This window comes from Seriola dumerili, unplaced genomic scaffold, assembly GCF_002260705.1.
Source record: "Seriola dumerili isolate Sdu_G_001 unplaced genomic scaffold, Sdu_1.0 BDQW01000073.1, whole genome shotgun sequence".
Taxonomy (NCBI): domain Eukaryota; kingdom Metazoa; phylum Chordata; class Actinopteri; order Carangiformes; family Carangidae; genus Seriola; species Seriola dumerili.
The window spans coordinates 2,969,021-2,988,350 of record NW_019174328.1 but is presented as its reverse complement, the minus strand read 5'-3'; the positions used below and the strand labels follow the sequence as shown (position 1 = coordinate 2,988,350).

The following is a 19,330-nucleotide window of genomic DNA, read 5'->3' as shown; positions in this document are numbered from 1 at the left end:
GAACCATCATTAGCTCGGATCAAAGTCACTCATCAGGCACATGACAGCTGACAATTACTATTTGACTAAGTGTAGGGGTAATAATGATACCTGGTCCTCGTGAACTTGGTCACCATAGAAACAAGAGGAAGCCACTCCTTCACACTGTCCCATTGTCACCAGTCCTGCTTGGTTCTAATAGGAGAATATTTACTACTAGTTAGACTGAAATCTGAGAAATTTAAACTATAATGATACTGCAGCTTTTGTGCCTAATTTACCATCTAAAGAAATTGTACATTTTTTGTGGAAACAGTGTCTAAGCCTCTGGGGGAGTGTTTCCATGGCAGTGTCTGACTGACATTTGGCAGCCAGCATTGCAAAGACAGGCACCATCACTGTGGTGCACTACCAAGTGAAACACTTCATAGCCTTGTACAGCCTACAAACATTAAAGGGGAGTAAGCAATGCTGGAGAAATACTGTTTATACGTGAACTCAACAACAAAGCAAATAGGCCACACCCCTCCCTTCAATGCTCACTCAGAAGCCCCGCCCTCCAAATTCGACACACACTGCCAAGGCAACGACACAATAGCTGAATTCAACAAACTTAACAAAGTTTATAATGTAAAACCTTATCAAACAACTGATGTGTACACAAACATCCCAAACACAATGGAGTAAAAACTAGCGAGAGTTAGTTGTTTAGACCATTTTTACGAAACCACAGTGGCAGAAGAGAGGGTTTGTAGCTAAGCTAACAAGGAAGGTAACATTAGCTGACATAGTAACCTCTTTAAAATTATGCATCCAACCAAATAAATCTACTGCGCTAGCAAACTTGTGTTTGGCTATACAATCCTTCACACTTTGTTAGGACAAATACCAGGATGTGCAACAAGCGAGAGAGCAAACTGTTGCTACAGTTGGTGCTGCAAAGTTAACATACAGAAAGGATGAGGTCGTTTCCCATAGCCAGCACAGCAGCCCAGTCAGTTTCTTTAAAGGCCCCTCCATGCGCCTGTCATTTGGGGTTTGGGTTGGTCCCAGTGGGTACGTCCAGGGTGGGATTTCTTTCCTAGTCTGGCTGTGCAGTCTCCACTGTTGGAGAGCCTCGCTGATGGTAACGTGACTTTCCATTCTTACCTAATCAAAGCACTTTTTTGCAATTTTTGTTCTTGTTCTGACCTTTTCCTCTCACTGTTCCTCACCCTTCTCTCCATCTTAACACTGCCATTATGTTGTGGCGTACACAACGCGGTGACACCACCATTGGTAAAACTCCATACAGATTGGCGGCAACAGAAGTGGAAACTGCTCCTTCTCCTTCCTCTGGTAATCCTTAAATTGGCAGATGCCAGATTTATCCTCTCTCACTCCCACTGCCCCCTTTCCTCCATCACCCAGGGATGTGTTGGAACAGCATTTTTTTTTTTTTTCCCCAGCACACAGAACGGACAGCTAGACGACCGTGAGGAGATATTCAGTGAATTTGACTAACCGTTACTCCATCCTTAATATGAGATGCTTTTCCCCCCTTTTCGAAAAGCCTACATGGTGTCAGAACTACCAGCAATGAGGAGTCCTCTGACCTCAGTGCCAACAGGTGGAATCATGGAGAAACATACAGCACTCTCAAATCACAGGTGGTACTACGCAGCAGCTAACAACAACAACAAGCCAGCTGGCTTCCTGCCTATGTGGCTGTTGGAATTAAAGTTATATTACAAACTATTTTTAGTGAGTGCCCACACAGATTTTGCACAAATCACACTACAGCACAGACAGTGTGAGTTGGAGCTAAAAATTTACTCTACTTGAGAAACAAAAATGTAGCTACTATCACTGGAGTAAAATAAGTGTAAAAAAAAAAAACCTTTCTTCGTTTCCTCTTTTTGAACAAATAAATGCACAAATAAAAACAAGTGCCAACTATATATAATCTAATTTCTTAGCAAACATGAATTTTAATTTTACTTGGATTTTAATACAGAAATTAAGCCCTTGAGATTGCATCGAGCAGATTGTACAGCAGAAAACATGAAAGTGCTTTTATCTCCTAATAAGGCAGAGAATCAACCAACAACCCCCAATCACAAAAGAGAAAAAAAGTCAGGAATTAATTTGCATTTTTAACAAATATTCCCGTATGCCACAGTTTTCATCCTCTAATTCAACAAACATAAGTTCATCAAATATTAATCCCATTCTCTTGTTATTTTCTATTGCTCCTGAATGGAAAAAAAAAAAAGTTGAGAAAAAGAAAATGCACTTTTGTTTTGTTGTCGTTCTCTTCCTCCCCCCTCTTTGCTCTAGTGGAGCCAACTGGATAAACTCCATCAAACAAAACATAATAACAGGAAATTGTACTCAAGAAACAGTTTCTCTCCCAGACAATTCCCTCCTCCTCTTTTCTATCCTTCCCACATGAAACTCTCCACGCATTATGGTGTATCATCCGCTGACCCTGTATATTTGTCCAGTCATACATCACCGAGACACCTTGAGTTTTCTTTGGGGATTTAGAAATCATAACGCCTCCCCAAACCACCATTGTCTTTACAGCCGCACTCAGAAACATTTATTGTCTCTAACCTCACCTTTACTTATGCGTTTGGTTCAAACACAAGTGGAAGAAAAAAAAAAATAAAAATCTGTCCCAGTTCAGCTGCAGATGAACAGTGGCCCCATTCATGTTGATTAGTCGGGTATGAAAATAACGAGGGCGACCCCTCTTTCATATTGACCTTTTGACCAATTTAATTTCTCACTACAAGAACGGCCTTTCAATTTAATTTTTTTTTTTTTTTTGCATTAATTGTATTACGTGTTATATTTCTACTGATTTTAACACATCCGCCCTTTGATTAAAAGTGTACTCAGATTTTTTGCTTATAATTAATTCAGCGCAGATCTTTCATTTTTAAGATTTTTAATATCTTGTGCATTCAAAGTGAATGGAGGAAGGAACATTTTCTCAGGTAAATTTACAGTTCGATCCTAAAGGCCACTGAGTGCATGTGCATGTTACCCTTTAGAGTAACTACACAGCATCCCTCAAAGTAATGAGCAGTCTACTTACACAAAGAAACTGAGAGAACATTAACACCCCCACCCCGCATTCAGGAACATGGTTGCTAAGCGCTGCCTATGACTAAAGACAGCAAAAGCATGAACCTTTTTTAAACACTCACCAATTAAAGCCCACTTTTAGCCATGGGACAGGATGGGGCTGCTGCTGGAAAAAAAAAACAAACAGTATGTTTCATTTGAATTTCATCAGAGAACTTATTCCAGTCAAACACCGGCTTATGCCTTTGAGAAATCCTGCAGCTTCAAGCACCAGCTCACATAGGCCAACACCCACATGCTCATAATTAAAGGTGAATTGCACAGCCTGTGGCAATTTGCATCCTACTGGAGTTTCACTAGGTAAGTCTGATGCCAGATATAGGAGACGTGGTACAGAGGGAAACACAATACGAGGCTTACATCAAAGCTGCATTTAACCAAGACAGTGGCAGTTGTAGTTGTACATGCCTGATTAAGTCTGCCCTGTGACTTGAGCACATACTGTAGGCTAACATCAAGATAAACTATGACATCTTTCAGTTCACATCCACCAGCCTTCAGCACCGAGAGCACAACTTCTATGAATGTCTGTTTCAGCTTTGAATCTATTTTCAACTTTGGGCGTTTCAGTCAAAACTTTTATTGCCTTAACATGTTAATGTGAAGTTGAATTTAAACGCCACAGCCCATGGGATCTGCAAATGATTTTTCTCCAGGGAGCTTATAAAGCTAATTTATTGGATGTAGCATTTTAATTAGTTTGATCAATACTCTATTACAGAGGATTTAAATGTGAACTGCAGGGAAAAGGCAAGGCACTCATTTCACATGAATGAATGATCATGTTTCAAAATGCCAGAGATTCAGCTTGCAGCAAGGCGATACTGGATTTACTCGGTTGCTTAATAATTGATAAATTAAACGCCCATGAACTCAAACGCATAAAATATCCTTTTGTCAGACGCTGGAGAGTCAAGTGTTGCATAAAAACATGTGTATGTGTGTGTGTCTGTGTGTGTGTGTGTGTGTGAGAGAGAGAGAGAGAGAGAGAGAGAGAGCCGCCGCCGCGTTGTTCCGGAGCAGTGTATTTCACACAGACAAAGTAGAGGAAATCCTTACGGAAAATCTGGTTACCTCGCGCGGGGGGTTCGGTGAGGATCTCAGCGCGCCTCTTGGGTTTGATTTGATCTCAGGAGCGGAGGATGATGATGGTGATGCTGAAGCATGGAGCGCACTTCTGCGCACCGCCGGTCCACATAGAAGAAAAGCTTCGGTCTCTCCTCTTGGCCACTCTCATCACTGATTCATCTGAAAGCAGACACCAGATGGGGGAACGGAGTCCTTGATTATTCAAAGTGGATAACTCGACTCCGTCTCCGGCTCACGCAGGCGAGCCAGTGTAGGCTATTGAAACGCGGATAGAGTTGTGCCCTAGCCGTTGCCTTGCATAGCAGACTGGAGGGAGCGGGGAGGAGCCGTCTGCCGTCAGATGATCAGGGCAAGGTGTTCTCCTCTCTGATACTCTGCAATCCGCAGCCTTAGCAGAGCTGCAGTTCAGACTTTAACACTAATCCTATCTAATCATCGACTTTCCGCGGGAAATGCTACTTACACTGCCACTCATACGTCTATGGATATATTGTGTTAATGCACATCTGTGGCAAAGTGACATAATGAATTATTTTAGCTTAATGCAAAATCTAAATCTCTGGGAGGCCTATACTATTATATTAATATGCCCAACGACTAAAAATGTTTATATGAATACCTTGGAGAAAATCTGACGCACAGAACTGCATAGATTTTATTAAAGGTACAGATTTTACTCATGAAGTTGAGTTCACTCCTCATCAGAGCTGCCTCAGTCTGGGCTTCAACTTCACGTTTGAACAAGGGGGTGATGGAATATCTTTTAAAAATGGGATGGGCAGTCTTTCCAGGAAGACATGTATAGTGCTGCATTCATTTGTTGGCACAAAAAGTACCACAAATAGTTATGCAGGAACAGGGGCACTGCCAGGGATTTTGGGCACCATGAAAAGAAATCACATCGGGCCCCACCACCACCGCTCACTCCAACCCTGAGAATATAACACTGTGCAGACATGTTGAATACAGTGGAATTCACAATTTGATGCAAGATGCAATTCCCTCTATGAATAATGTGCTAAGGGCTATCTTATATAATTGAGATCTCTTTATCATTGAAAAGGATTTAATCATTTTTCTTCTTCTAGTGCTGCTCACCTTCAGTTGGAAGTAGTGCTGGTTCATTGGTAGGGATTTGGGAATGGGGAGACAGGGGCTGCTGCAGAGTCTGAAGCTGCCTCTGTTGGACCTGGCACCAGGCTGACTTAGTATGAATAGTTTTTTAAACATTGAATTTTCTGCCAAAATATTAAGTAACTGATGTTAGTGATGGTAAAGTAGCCTCTTTCACTTTGAACTAAGCTAACCCACCTGCCTGTAAAAGTTGGGCATATTAGCATGAGAGTCAATGAAGTCTGACTCGCTTTTGGAGCCAGCCTGAAGTGGTCATTCAAAGAACTACAGTTTTTGGCTCTTCCATGATGGCTTAATTTTTCAGTGCCGGAGGGTCCCGCTTGATCATGATGCATCACTGGCTCCTCACTCGCAATTCACTGCGAGCAAGTCGCTTACCGTGCTACCTGGTTTTCATGTTAATAGTTCCCATGCTCAACCATGCAACAAGCAGCTCTGAAACAATATACTGGCCTCTTACATGTGTCAGTATACTCCAACCAAATCGCTTGTTTACCCCACACACATTATCATAGGCACATTATCACACTGAAGTCATTCTCTTACCCTCTGTCAACGTCTGCTGGAGTCTGTAGGTCTAAAAACAGACTCATCACCTCGCAGGCGGGACAGAACATCTGAAAAAGACAAAGCTCTTTTACAAAGAAACGGTCAGATATGCCTGGGAGCGACATGCAAATCCAAATTCCCCATTCATAATGGAAGTGTATGCGTGTGCCTGACATCCCCATTGACTGCACCGACTACTTCCTGCAGGAGACCGTCTCAGAAACCTGGCTGCTGTAGCCGGATGCCTAAAAGGAGAGACAAAGAGAGGGCGAGCAAATGAAACATTTATATTTTCGGCAGCTCAGTCCACCTTTAGAGAGAGAGGGAGGGCGAAAGACAGAGATCATACTTGATTGCTTAAAAATGTATGGTGTTTGTAGGGCAAAAGATGGCAAGCTGTATGCACATCTTAACGCTGAGAAACGGGGACACTGAGCAAGCCACAGCCTCGTCAGCACCAGCAGGTCTGGCATGGGAATCCAAATCTGAAAAGAAAGTCAGTTTTAGCTTTAATTGAGCACAAAAGAGCACTCTCAAGTGATGGGGTAACAGTTTGAGGACTAAAATTCTGTCTTTCTTAATAAAATATGGTGCTGTGCCAGATGAAAATGTTGGGATATGGGAAATCTAGGACCCCAAGGGTTTCTGACCCGACTTTGAGGAGTAGTGGGGTATAAGAGCTGGGAATACTTGCAGGCTGTACTTTTGCAGCGTGCAGATGTGTTTGATAATTTATCAGGCGCCCGTTCTCCGAGAGGCAGCGTTAACGTACAGCCCACAGCTTTCAGCATACCTTGAGTCATGGCGTCTCATGCTCAAAATGAACTTTTCATGCTGACTCAGTGATATTTTTGATAGATATTTGAAAAGCATATCCTTAATATTGTTAACTTTTAAGGGAGACTCTAAGATTAAATCTGCAGTGCAAGCTCGGGATTTTATAACTTTCTTATTCGTTTCACTTCTATTTTACCCCACTTGTTCTCTTTCTCCTCTCTGGATCATTGCAGGATGGATTATATGTGAACTGACCCCTACATGCATAAAATCACACGCCAGTATCTCCTCTACAGTTGCCCTTTTATGTAATTTGAGTGTGCTGTGTTCACCGTGGCTGTGTTGTGTAATCTGCCTCCACGACACAACCAGAGAGCCGCACCAGTGCTGTTCAGACTCGTCCCATTCTGATGAAATTTTCATTGAGCAGAGGAAGCTGAGCATAGTTTCATAATTCCCCAGCGTGTTGCATCAGCTTGTACTGATATCGTTCTATCAGGCCCCACTAAGAGCGTATTTGATGTCTTGATAGCTCAGAGAACCTATTCAGTTTGACGGTGATCCTCCCCTTCTCACTTCACGGTGCGTGTACTATATTGCACCATGTTGTTTTGAGTAGACGTGGGACTTTTCAGCGTCTCAGCTGTCAATAGAATGATGCTCTCCAGTTGAAGTGAAAGGAGGATGACCAACTTTAAAGGAATGCCCGACAGGGATTCGGCTGCTGGGATATCTTATGTGAACAAGAGAAAGCAGATATAACAATAATGATTTCTTTGAAAGCGTATGTTAGAGGGATCCATCAATAACTGTTACTGCAGGGATTCAAACGTTCCCATTGCTTTTTGATGTACAGAATTGAATCCCTGCAGAAGAGTGTGGTTGAAATTTAACGCTGATTCAACTATGTAGAGATGCTTGAGCTTCCTGTTTGGCTCAAGCGGGGACAGAGATGATGATTTGTTCAGTAATACATCATCACTTGCCAATGGAGCTGGTTACCATATTTCCTTTTCAGTACTTCTGAAAAGTTAGAACATCTTGCATCACTTCAAACATGTTCAGATGCTTTAATGTTGGATTGAAAACAATGAAATGTTTCTGTTGCTCTTGGGACAGTGTGTCTTGCCAAACTGTTGCAACCGTGGCATATGCTTCATGTTTATTTAAACATCGGGAAATCAGAAGAGGCTCTTGGTTAACACTGGGCCCATCTGACAGTTTCCATTACATTTCATGTCCTTAAAACTGTTTTTCTTTCAAAAATATTTCAAAACTGGAAAAAAAAAGAATTCTCTTCTGCAATTCCTTTCACCTCAAGGATTTTACCTGCATTTACCTCGCTATTTCTTGCTTGATGCATGAAGTGCATGAGTGCTTAAACTGATGTATGCCAATTTAAAGTTGTGTTGGAGTGGTCAGGTTTGTGCCAATGATGCAAAGCAAAATTTGCGCTTGTGTCTTTCCAGTTCATGTTTATTCGGTCCAAACAGCCCAGTGTACCAGCTGTACAGAAGTTAGCTGTCCATAGCTAACGACGTACACACAGAACCTGCGTGCATGGTCATGTGATATGCGTTTACAGGTGTGATAGTCTGGACACAATTTGTTTCTGATATGGAGCTAAAACACTCATCTGGATGTAAATCATGGGTGTGAGTTTGTCACTACAAGCAACCTCTCCTACATTACTAATACACTTAATTCATAGTTATAAAAAACAAAAAAAACATTGGTTAGTGCAGCTAAAATCCACGGTAGCTAGAGGGAATTTATCGCCCAATGCCTTTTGATATAAGGACACCACCTGTGAAATGGACAGGTTCAGTCTGAATCTTTACAATGTTTTACAGTCTAAAAAATTCAAAAAGGACATGAACTTTTTCAAAAGACTCAAAGCTCCATTGTGACTCTATGAGAAACTCTCCAGGTGATTTATTGTGACTGCTCAGCTGCTACTTGCTGAATATGCAGAGAACAACTCTGTTAAGTAGGAACCACCACAGACATCGACGTGACTCAGTCACCATGGTCACAGAAGAGGCCACCCCATAAATTTCTCATATGGCGATGAAACACTTTACTTTCCTGGAAGATTGCACCCGGAGCTGTGACCTCCCACTTCTTCTGCTCATTGACCTATGACTACTGATGAGTCAAACCCCAGAGCGCTCTGATTATCCCGTGAACTAAGCCAAATCACGGAGGAGTGTCAGGTGTTGACCTGTGAGGTATGTTTGAGGCACGTGCTGCATTGTCTCACTGTGGAGCTCAAGAAGCATCAAAACAGATGAGTGCTGAATGTGAATCTGACTTCAAAGAAATGTAATATTAGATACATCTTAGAAGAATAATTTGACATTTCAGGAAATACACATTTTTCTTGCTGAAAGGCAGATAAGAAGTTTGACATTTGACTTTGAGCTAAATATGAAAGAGATGGTTAGCTTAGCCTGGCATAAAGACTGGAAACAGTATCTCCTTTACCCCAACCCCCACCCCTGGTTTTTGTCCAGGTTTAACCTTGAAAAATTTTGAGTTAAGCAGTGAGCTTTAGAGGTGCTGCTAGGCAATTATTTTTTTTACCCTAGCCAGGCAAGCTGTTTCACCCTGTTTCCAGTCTTTAGCTGTGTCCCAATTCAGGGGCCGTATCCTTCAAATTTGAAGACCAATTGTGTCACAGTGGCGCGGCTAGGCTGTCCCATTTTGACGGTTCCTTCAAATGCGTCCTTCTTTTCCCTGGCAACGAAGGCTCCAACGAGTGGTTCCTTCATGGCCAAACCTATCCCAAGATTCATTGCACACTGGTAATGAAAATAATATGGCAGCAAATAACGCAAACAGAGACACTTTTAAATGTAAGTACTGGGTTCCACTCAGTTCAACAACTAACTGTACAACTGTTAACAAAAACCAAGGGCCTTAAAGCCTCAAGTTTATGGGAAAAACAAAAAGTTACGTGTTGTCAAGGTTGCTAGGTGACAGCAGCTGCGTTTTGTGACACAACGGTAAGGTCGGGCACAGCTGGTGATGCAAAGAGAAAATGCTCCATATGCCAGAACATCTTGTTTCTGTTCAGCCTTTGCAGTTTAAAAACTGTAGTTCTCAAAATGATGCAACCCCCGCATTGGGACACAGCTTTTATGCTAAGCTAGTCTCAAGACCGTCCGGCTGTAGCTTCATTTTTAACGTATACACATATAAAGAGTGGTGTCAATCTTTTTTTTATCTGGCTCTTGACAAGAAAGAATATAGGCATATTCTAAAATGTCTAAATATTCATGTAACGAGGACTTTCTTGTGCAGTTTGGTGGTTTATCATCATTCATCATCATTTCATCACCAGCTGAACAATGGAAAAAGAAAGAAGGCATGTCTGGTTTTAAATGACTCACTTTGTGTGTGACAGGAAGTATTTCCAAGCTGTCATTTCCTCTCTCTGTCCAGCGCGGAGGCTGAATCCGAGGATCTGCCGTGCTAATTTGGAGCAGGTGATGAGGGAAAGTTATAATTGTGCTTTTGTTCACACATTCACAGCTGACAATGTACCACCTGCCACAGTGTGAATCGCACACCGATAATATGCTGCCTGCGTTTGCCATGTGGTTTTCACCCAGAATTTGTGTTACACATTACATCCAGGCTACTTAAATTCAGACATGCTTTGCAAATAAGCTCATTAGACATTCAGAACATAATCTTCTTTAGTAGTAACATATTTAAAGTCCAGAGAATCAGCACATTTGTGCATTATTTCATATTTTAATACATTAATACATTACCATACTGTCAATTCAAGCAAGGTTGTCACGGCTCTGGCTGAGTTTGTTTTTCGTTTTTTTCCCTTTCCCTTATGTTTCTCTGTGTTCTCTGTTTGTCTGTGTGTGTGTGCGTGTGTGTGTGTGTGTGTGTGTGTGTGCAGAGGGCGTGGCTTACCTCCCCCAGCTCCTGGCTTCTCTCCACACCTGTCTACAATCAACTCATCACCTTCAGTTCAAGTACTCCAGCTCTCCCTTCATTCACCGCCAGTTTGTTCAGCCTGTCAAGTGGTAGACTCTCTCTCTCTCTCTCTCTCTCTCTCTCTCTGTCTCTCTGTCTCTGCCGCTCTAGTATTCTGAATTATTTCTTGTTCTGCTGCTCGTGCTTCTAAACTAACCAAACCTCTCCTGTGCCTCAGGACTCCAGCGCCAAATTAACCTTTCATGCCACCGCTGTCAACTCATCTGCCAGACCACACCACAGGTCCTAAGCCTTCAGCCGATCGCCATTACTCCATTCACCAGACAGCCTAGCTAACCTTTCAACCATCATCTGCAACTTTATCCTATTAAATCATTTACAAAACCCCTCTCTGAGTCCTGTGACTGCTTCTGGTCCAAACTGAAGGTATTATTTGACTTCTGGGGCCAGCTTCACAAAGATATATTAGGCTGGTCTGCAGAGTTGGACTAGTCTTAATTTTGCTCATAGATTAGTCTAAAGCAAATTAGTTTCAGGAAAATAAAGACTGACTAATTTTAAGCACCTTACCCCCAGCCTACACCTGCTATGACCAGTAGCACCCAACAACAAAAAACAGGAAAAGGTGCTTCATAATTTTGCTAACATTGTAATGGAGAGAACAACAAGAAGGGAAAGAGTTTTTAGAGAAAGCAGCCGTTTATTTCCAAATCAGATTTTTCTTTATATTGTTACAATCTTTTTCCCAAGAGTCCTAATAACTGTTGAACTTCAAACAGACAAACATTATCTGCTGGGGTAAATGGAGCTCAGTGGTTGTATGCGGTACCTTGGTCAGCCATTTTTTTTTTTTTTTTTCACTTTGAAAAATGTCTTAATTTACCCAGAATTCTTGTACCACAGTCAGTCTTAAGATTGTCAAGAACTAAACAGCTTTGTGCAATAGGTGAATTTTGATGTCTGTTTGAAGTCTGACTGTTTGTCATGTCTTAGCCACAGTCAAAGCCTATCTCTGTGAAACCGGCCCCTGAATGTCGCATTTCATTGTAAACATAAAATGTGGCCTGACTGCTCGAGTTCATTATCCTGCTCTTGGCCTGATGAAAGTTAGAGAGCAAACCTCAGAGCAGGCTTCAGGCCCCACTCAGATGGTTTTTAGTTAACTTAGTTTAACTAGCTTATTCCCACTCGCCTATGAAGCCTCTCCACATGAGCCGCTATGTGTGACAGGCAGCGGTATTTTTAGACATGCTATTTGGAAGTGACTGAGGTGCATGGCTTCCCTGTCAAATCTCTGAAACTTTCCTTTTAACCATGAAATGCCTACTTTGATTGAAACTGATCAGGCCCTCCACTCGAATGAAACAATGCTGCACAAGTTCCTGAACTCACCACCTGTGTAGTTGTTTGACAAAAGCGATGTTGTCGAAGAGCATTTTGTTTCCCTTCTTTAAAACATACATCCTGCAGGCTATTTCTGTTTGACACAGCTTCAACTCCCCCATACGCCCTCACCACCCTGGGACAAAAAGAGACTTCATCAACAATAAAGGGGCTGACAGGAGTGTGATACAAACCCATGGTGAGCAAATCTGACAGGGCTACACCAAACGTCTCCTTGCTGACTTATTAGCATCCTGAAAAGTAGGTCAATCAAGGGAGGAGAGGCATGTTTAAAAAAAAACATATTTTTGTGTTAGGAATTGTACAGCTGAAATAATACTGGAGTTAAAAAATGCATAGGACTTTGCTCACCATTCAACTGATTTTAATATGATATAAATAAAACATGTATAAAGGCCTAATGTGAAGTGTATAAGTATAACAATTTGAAACAAAAACAAGTTGTAGGGGCATTTTAGGGCCATCTTTAAATAACTAATCATTGCTCACGAGCTCTATATCATCTCCACTTTCAACCCACTATGGTTTCTTACCAGCTAATTGCCAATTAATTCATGTAACAGCCTTCCAGAGCATCCGTTCCCCAAAGACAGGGAATGAATCTCAGTTTTCCATTGTTGTTGCCAAGCACTCAGCAGGGCAGGACACATCCATCTTAAAGTCAACCAGGCCTTATTGCCCAGATCGCTATCATTACATAATGACCTTTAAACGGCGATCGCTGCAATCAGGAAACAAAGTTCAGTTCCCTTCAGAAATGATGGTGTAAGTTTACAAAGGAATTCCTCTGTTGGGATAAACAAATGAATAATAAATGAGTCAATCGTGAAATGTGTGACATGTTTACAGTATAAGTGCCAGGGATTAGATGTGATTTTTTTTTTTAAAAGGCAAGATCATCATTAGAGAGCTAATACTGTACATTGTCACACTGTGATAATGATGACAGCAGAGTAGTTTTCGTTTGATTTGAAGCTGGTTTGAAGTTGGAGTCTTTTAGATGTAACCTTGCTGCATTAATAATGATGATGATGATGAGGATGATGTCAGCTTCTGCAGATGAGAAATGGTGCAGATGAAGAGTACGTAGGCAGGCAGGTGGAAACCTGATATATGAGTAAAACTTGGATGAGTGTTATGCATGGAACAGGAAATGAGAGTATACACACACGTGTGTGTGTTGGTGTCCGTTGTTTACATAGTCTATAACTATTTTATGCAGAGTATCTAAATATTTAATGGCATGTAAAGGCTTTTTTCTAGATATGCTGTGTTTGCATATTTATTTGCTTTTAAGGCTCAGCAAACAACTGCGTTGATGGCTCACAGTGGATTCAATAAAGTTGTGATTATGGGGAAGTATGGGCTTTTGCAAATGGACTCCTTGTACATTTATCACTCATTTCACTGGGCCTATAATTCACTCTCTGGCCCATAATTTGAAAACACAATGCACAGCACATAATGCAAATGCACACATACAGAACAAAGGCCTTTGATGGATTTGTGTTATAGTGTGCATGCAACATCCTAATTATTGTGGCTGCTGGAAGGCCAGGATTACCAGGGAAATGCAAAGCCAAAGTGCCTTGGTATTGATAGTACAGTTGCAGATGGCCCAAGGGGGTGGGGGTGGGGGTGGGGGGTTCTTGTCTTTTGTAGTCATATTGTTGTCATGGTGGTGCTGGAAGCTGTCCAGGCTAACTTTGATCACTTCTATAATCATGACCGTAGAGGAATCACCAAATATGATGGCTTTGTCCCGCATTCAGCTCTGCCCTCATCCCTGGAAATAAAAGAAGAAGAAAAGGAGAAAGGGCAGTACTTTTAGGGTAATTTTTTCCTACATCTTTGCCTTTCCTCTGACAGATCTTTGAAGTTATTTGCATCCTCAGGCAAAGCAGAAGTACTGAGTGTGATAGTTTCTTATTCAGTGTTTCATTCGGTTTTTGTTTTGTTTCTTTTCTCAACTTTTTGTTATGCAGTGTAGCATATTTTAGACACACTGATGTTGAAGCCTAAGGGAGTTACAGCTTGTCTGCGTGCAGAGTGCACTTGTTAGGGTCTCTAGGTTCTAGCGATGGAGATCAAAATAACACTGTATGAACAGAGAGATACTGAAGCGCTGGAGGAATGTGGCAAATCTTCATGGTTCTGGTGACAAATTTATTTGTTTTCAGGCATGTTTCACCCTCCACAGCCTCAACTTTTGACTTGGGTTTGATGACAAATAAATTTACAATAGAGCCATGCTAAACTGTAGAAACAAAAAAATCCATATAACACCTCCAAACATAGCACCTCTGTTGGGTTGTTAGGTTTGACAGGTACAATAACTCAAAGGAAATGACCTTCGAGTTTAAAAAGATAAGATTTAAGTAAAGATTTAAAACAAGCCAAAGGGTCAGCCACCATGCTAGCAGCATTAAGGTCCCACATTCTCATGTTTGTGTCATGTTCATAATCTGAACCATTACAGCGTATCTGCAGTGTTCGGTTTCCTGTTATGATGAAATGATGTGATTGCTTGTAGATGCAGGTGTTACATAGCTTGTAAAGGGTTGAAGAGTTTCTCAAATCCACTTCAGGTGACCTGCAGCATTTTGCATATGTAGATCCAGCGGGAACCTGATGTGGAAACAAGTTGGCAGCGCATCAGAGGATATTTTCAACTAACTTCTCATCGACTGTACTATGTGTGAGCTGTGAACTGTGCAGGGGGTCACTGTGAGCCAGCAGGGACTATTTTTCAGGCAGATGAACAGTACTGGTCGAGAAGTAACAAGCCCGATGTAATTGAAGAGTCTGAAACACTTGTCACACTTTTGTGATCAGAAGAAATGTCCTGATTGTATTTTTTTTCAAGGTTTTTCTAAAGCTACAGTAACATTTAATTCGTAACATTAGTGAAGCAATTTACAGCAGAATAGTTCTGATTTAAGAAATTAGAACCTGCATGTGAGGCTTTCTTTGATGAATTCCAGTAATATTCTGTGTAGAGTGCTATAGCTATTTCGTATAATATCAATCTAAACTTAAGTTCAAGGTACAAATTTGTTTTTCGAATCAAGTGCAGCACCTGAGAATATGATTCACCTGCAAAATGTCACTGAAAGAGAAGCAAAGGGAGACACAAATGACTACAAACAGACACCAAATGACTACAAAGAGGCGCAAAATCACTACAAAGAGACAGAGAAACGGTAACAACCACATGCAAACTGGAACATCCAGACTGAAGGAGACTCTGGATGTCTTGGTTTCTCACATGAAGGAGGGATGGGAGGAGTTTTACATTTCTGTGCCTAGGGGTCTATTTTCTCATAATTCATCCATGAAGCTGAGGCAAGTTTCTGAGTTGGTACAGTATCACTGAATAAAGCAATATTTGCTTCAAATTCTAATATATTTGCATGCTGTAATGAACTCCCTATATCTTTTTGTGTTTATTTATTTTTCATATTTGTGTTCAAAAGCATCGACAAGGTCTGAAGCATCAGGTCTGTACACTGTGCGCGATCGTGATGTGATGACAGCCATCTGGAATTGTATGTCTTGTATATTTATTTCATTTCAGCTGGAAGTCCTCAGTGGCCACATAGCTTCACGTGTGTTAGTCATTCACAGGAGTTGCCAGGGCCACAGCTTGCTGTATATTCAAAGCTGTTGTCTAGATTGTATAGATAAACACATCCACAGAGCCTGTACTAACCAACTGTTGGAACCTTTATCATAATGATGGAGGTATTGCAACTCATTTGAATCAATTCATTTATAAAGTTAGACTTCGTATTTTCACTATTTAGCTACAATTGTAAGAAAAGAAAAGGAAAAAGACAAAGACAAAGTTCAGCGACTGCCTTTTTTCACCGATGTGACACTGTAAAAATCAGGCACATCCTGTCTCAAAAAGACACAGAAAAACCAGTCCATGCATTTGTTACTTCCAGGCTGGATTAGTCTCTAAAGTCTCTCCAGCTGATCCTGAATGCCGCTGCGTGTGTACTGACAAGAACAAGGAAGGAGATGATCATATTTCTCCCTTATCAGCTTCTCTGCACTGGCTCCCTGTAAAATCCAGAGTCGAATTTAAAATCCTTCTCCTCCTCACCTGCAAAGCCCTTAATGGTCAGACACCATCATATCTTAAAGAGCTCATAGCACCCTATTACCCCACTACAGCACTGTGCTCCCAGAATGCAGGCTTAAACCAGACTCAGACTACAGGAGTTTTGGGCTGATTTAACAATTCACCCCTCCCCGCAATCGGAGGAGAAATCTGGTTCTGAACCAGATTTACCCATGTTTGTCCCAGATTATCTGCTAATGTGAGGGGTTCACATGCAGATCCACTCTTAAACCCACTGAACTGCTCACATATACTATCAAATATGTTTGATATTAAGGAGATAAGATCTGGATGATTAAGATTATGATTGCATCGGTCCCGGGGCAGCTGACAGTGTTGCCAAGCGACGGTAAACATTTTAGCCCTTGAGGCTAACGGTAGCTAGCAGAGAAGAAGAGGAGAGAAGCTTCTCCTTATGTGCGTGATGCAACCCTATTTCTTCATCGCGGTTAGGACTTTGAAACTCCTGCAGTCTACTTGTGGTTCCTAGAGTAAAGAAGAAGCGGAGGCAGAGCCTTCAGCTGTCAGGCTCCTCTCCTGTGGAACCATCCTCCAGTTTGGGAGGCAGTGGGCAGACCCCCCCCCCTCTCCACGTTTAAGATAAGGCATAAAACTTTCCTTTTGATAAAGCTTATAGTTATGGCTTAGACTTGCTTTGAACCATCCCTGCTGCCAGGGGACTTCCCATGATACACTGAGCTCCTCTCTTGCATTGTGCTATGTTCTCTTTCGACACGCCCCTCCTGACCTCCATCTGGTGCATGCTGGGAGAGAGTATGTTTTACTTTTTCAGTCTTTTTCAGCAATGTACTTTAATCTAATTGTAATTTTTTTTTTTTTTTTTTTTTTGCCTACCAGCGTCTCGGCAGATCAGCGTGGTAAATGGCGACATCACAGTTGGTGCCAGCTTTCCGTGCAGCGTGGTAGAGGTCAGGTTGGCTGCTGAGGAGGTGGTAGAGGTGGTGGAGGAGGTCGGCCACAGCAGCGTGAAATCTGTTGCTTGGATGAAAAAAGGGCCATTGTCCTTTTCCTGGTCCAGGTGGAGAAGGTGAACCGGCTTATATGGAGACAAGTGTTAGCATGAATGATATGTTTGTGTTGGTGCTAGCGCTGACTCCTTTGATAACTGACTAGTTCCTCAGCAGAGAGCTCTCCCAACACGGTAAAGTTGTTTCCCTGATTAAAAAGATTCTTTCTGGATGTAAATCTCCGTCACTGAAACACGTGGTCTCACAGGAGACGGCTTTACATGATCATAAACAACCAGGATGTAGAGCTCTCCACAATCTCTGCTTCCACATGAAGGTTAATGATTTTGACTATGTTCTTTTTGCTTCCTCGCCAGTTATGGAATGTTTTTTTTGCGGTGACACAAAGCCTAGGCCTGTCCTGGCCCATGGGGAGTAACTGGCACAGATTGGCATGTCGCTGCCAAGCGGTCTGGTTCCGCGGAGCACTCTGGTGCTACAGCGCAGAACAGCGGGATGGTGCTTGGAGAGCAGCCCAGCCCAGACAGCGCTGTTGGTGGGGACCGTGTACAGGACAGTGGGAGTGAGGGATTTACACGGGACACAGACAGTGATGAGGCATGTGGTGAGGATGAGGTCGGTGAGAGTGACGTCAGCGGTGGGAAAGAGGAAGAAACAGGTGGGAATGATGTGAGAGACACAGGTAAGTAGGACACGTGAAACAACTAATGTATGTGCTGAACAGGTTGAGGAGGAGGCAGCGTGGAAACCTTCTCCATGCAAATGTAGGAGTAAAGCTAAAAATGTGTGTAGTGAGGCAAAAGCAAGCAGAGTGCAGGTAAGACGCAGGTGCAGTGGGACAGCAGTGATAGTGAGGAGTGTGGGTCTGACACCACTAATTTGTCCCCTGTTAAACTGAGTGGAACCCAGGAAACAAAACAAAATATGACAGCATTTTAACTGGAGGACTATTTTCCTGATAAAGGAGTTTTTCATTCCTCAGCCATCACTGATCAGGAAGTCTTTGAACTGAACAAACTTGTACTCACAGTTACTTTTATCAAAGTTATTGGTTGTTTTTATCTCACACTCTGTACAGACAGACACTTTCAGAGTAAGGCGTCTGAATGTAAATGGATCAAGAGAGGGAAAGAAAAGGGCAGTAGTATATGAAAGACACTGATGTACTTTTTCTTTTTCTTTTTTTCTTTTTTTTTCTACAAGAAACACAGCGATGGAAGCAATGAGGCAGACTGGGATAGAGAATGTGAAGGGGAAGTGATTTTAAGCCATGAAACTCAGTGGAGGAATGGGCTTCCTGTTCTCTGGAGGTCAAGCTTGTAACAGAGAGTATGTTTCTTTTAGCCAAAGCTTGTATTGATCATTATCAATATCGGCCTATGCTCCAACCAACGGAGCAAAGAGGAAGTTGTTTTAAAAAAACTGTGAGAAAATTGAATGGCTGTGGCTCAGAGGATTTTTTATTCTAGGGTGGGGATTTTAACTGTAGAACAAGTTTTTAGACCGTAACCATGGAGAGCTTCCCAACATGCTCTGAGGTCTAGGTTCTGTATTAATACTGTGAAAGTATCAAAGCGCTCAGTCCACAGAGAAATGCACACAGCCTGTATTTACAAACTGAGCCTTAAAACCAGCCGTCAGGACTTCTGTAACTTTGTGATGTCACAACAAAGCAGTCACTGCTCTCAGCCATGCCTCAAGCCCCGCCCACCTGGACCCACCATCCAACCTTGCAGGATTTGGGTTCACTGAGTGTTTTACCTGAAATCTGCTATATTTTTATTCAATCACTCAGAAAACAGTCAGCCAACCAGAGGAGAGGATCAGAGCCTCCTCTCTTCTGATTGGCTCACCGACCTGTTGTTACTAGAGCTCCAGAGAGAAGCCTGAGAGAGGAGATGTAAAACTACATAGAGATGGTTGTTGGTTCTTAAAACAACAAATATATCTTCTTATGGATCAACACTTCAAATAAAACACAGGAGAAGAGGAAAATATGGACCTTTAAACAACATCTTAATATTTGTAAAATGTGTAAAATGATGCCATCTGGCTGATGGCTTCTGATGGCAGATGTTTTCCTGTTTTTATGTCATATTTTTACAGAAAAGTGCAAACTGGCTTTTTAATTCAGTTTTAACTTTTGATAAAAGGTTTAGGGATGCTCTTAGTGACGAATGAACTG

The 19,330-nt window shown here is 41.9% G+C and overlaps 1 protein-coding gene across 2 annotated transcripts in view; it reads right to left on the bottom strand.

The window, feature by feature from the left end:
• Positions 1-4,489, bottom strand: part of LOC111220657 (heparan sulfate glucosamine 3-O-sulfotransferase 1-like) — a 29,097-nt gene extending 24,608 nt beyond the window's left edge. Inside the window, exon 1 of one of the 2 annotated variants that reach the window (XM_022743824.1) lies at positions 4,174-4,489. The gene's annotated coding sequence lies outside the window, so the exon portion shown is untranslated. The remainder of the gene's footprint in view (positions 1-4,173) is intronic. The other variant, XM_022743823.1, reaches the window with a different exon arrangement.
• Positions 4,490-19,330: the final 14,841 nt, after the last annotated feature.